The sequence below is a fragment of the Dermacentor variabilis genome, chromosome 11 (assembly GCF_050947875.1).
Source record: "Dermacentor variabilis isolate Ectoservices chromosome 11, ASM5094787v1, whole genome shotgun sequence".
Classification (NCBI taxonomy): Eukaryota; Metazoa; Arthropoda; class Arachnida; order Ixodida; family Ixodidae; genus Dermacentor; species Dermacentor variabilis.
This window is the reverse complement of record NC_134578.1, coordinates 121,269,837-121,272,128: the sequence shown is the minus strand read 5'-3', so window position 1 is coordinate 121,272,128 and position 2,292 is coordinate 121,269,837.

Sequence of the window (2,292 nt, the reverse complement as noted above, 5' to 3'; positions counted from 1 at the left end):
CTTTCGTGGGCTAGCGCTCTCGTGCCAAGAGTCTGCGTTACGCGCCCACAGATGGCAGCAGACGTCTGCGTGCGGTTTCTTTGCTAGGAGCGTATAGATCCGAGGAAATAGTTGTTTGTGCACAGAGACTCAAATATTGCATCCCGACTACGGTGGCCGCATTTTGATGGGGGGCAAAATGCGCAAACACCCTTGGATTTAGGTGCACGTTAAGGAACACCAGGTGGTCCAAATTATTCTGGAGTGCGTGCCTTAGAATCAGATCGGCGTTTTGGCACGTAAAACAGCATAATTCTTTTTTCTTCAGAGACTCAAATATTGTCGGATACCGGTATCTGCTGCAGCCCCTGCGTGCCAATGTGCCACTCGGTAGCTGTCCGTATAACCAACTTCGAACAGTGGGTACCGCTGACTGGGATCTGCCACTGCGCATCTGAACATTCGTGGCCAATCCCCCACAAAAGGTATGTGCCGACGGGCAGGTGCTGCCGATTTGACAAGCAGAACAACAGGCAACAAGTGAAGAAATCGGCAATAGAAACAGCCTGATGTGGAGCAAGAAGTGAAGGAAACGAATTTAAATCAGAGCATGCATTGAACAAGCAGCGGTTAAGATATGTATGTATAGAAGTGAAGAAGACCTGTAAGTGAAACGATGACACGGTATGTATATCAGGGCAACTTAAGAAGGAGGGAGTACAAAATGCAAGAACGGGCGCTCCACTTAAATGCCCGTTCTCTTCTTCCTTGCTCCTTTTTTCCTACGTTCTTTTTTTAATGTGCTGATATGCATAGCTCAGTCTTCAATCAACTAGACAAGTATTGCTTCCGCAACCCTTTCTTTATAGAATAAACGTTTTTCAATGCAATTCATTTCAACTAGACACGCAACAAATTTTATTGAAGTGAGGGCACATTAACAAAGATCAAACAAAGTTTCGCTTATCACCGACTCACATATGTGCGTGTGATCAGGCAATTCCATTTTTTTTTTGTAATGCTTTTTCCTCTTCTTCTCGTACAAAACTTGTTTCCACGATCAAATTCTACAGAGAGCACTTAGCCGAACCACACAACTTTGCGGCCACAAGAAACACTGCTTGGTAATCAGCGTCCCGCTCCCAAAGCGAATGAACGCTGCCGTTCGATGAGCAGGTGCGATCCTCCAGTTTGAACGGACATATTTAACATTGTTTATGTCTCGAGGCAATCTATACATTCCCCTGCGACTCTGTTAACCGTGACAACCCAGTCGCTCACATAGAGCTCAATCCTCATCGTGTACACTCGATCAAGAGGCACGACGCGGTCGCCTTACTGTTCAACGTGCACTTCCTTCAGCATGTTTAATAATGCTTCAAGCTCGGTGATCTCCCTGTAAACCAATGATCTGTGAAAGTGCAGCATCCATCTCGTTCACATTCGACGAGGAAGGAGGCAACGAAAAGACCACATGGAAGGAGTTATTATTCCAGCCTAACCCCGGCATTCGGAAATGAGCTCTGACTGGACTTGGCCAAGTCCGGCATAAAGTATAAACCCCATGCAAGCGATCCTGCACGCGACAGCGACAAGCGACGCGATGGAGATGGCTTGTCGCGTTCGCTCGTCGCCTACAAGTTGTACCCTATGCGAGCGATGACTTCGAGCGATGTCTCCCCAGTGTTGCCGGTATGAGGGCAGCAATATAGGCGCCGAAACTAGCGTGACGTGTGCTTAATTAACTTAAGTTGATGTGTTTTAGTGTAAAAAGCAGCATAAATTATTTCTGAAAGTGTTGGAGTAGGTTCTTATCCTTGCGCGTATAAAAATTCAATCGTTTGCTCGTTCCGTGTGACAATCGGAAGTATTTGAGTTGTGTACATCCAGTTCCGGCTTCGCGCTATTGGCTAGTCGCTCATAGCACTTCCGGGTGACGAGCGACGAATTATAGATTTACAGAACCGAGCGCTCGCGCGACAAGACCGAGCGATCTGTTCACGCGACGGCCCGATCCGTCGCTCGAAGCCGTCGCTCGTCGCTGTCGCGCACAAAATCGCGCTCATGGGGTTTAGCCTTAAGACAGCGCCTGACGTGAACGCGCCGATGGAAACGCAGTGAACATCTTGGCAGCGTTGACGTCAGGCGTTACCTCAAGAAACTCGACAGAGTTACGTCGTGGCTTTAAGGCGCATATCTGAATACGCTGGTAAATAGCGAGTTTTTCAACACTACAAACATGCGGAGACACCCATCTTTCTTTTCTAGAAACTTTAATCAGAAAAGAAAGGGAAAAAAATGACAGAGACAGCG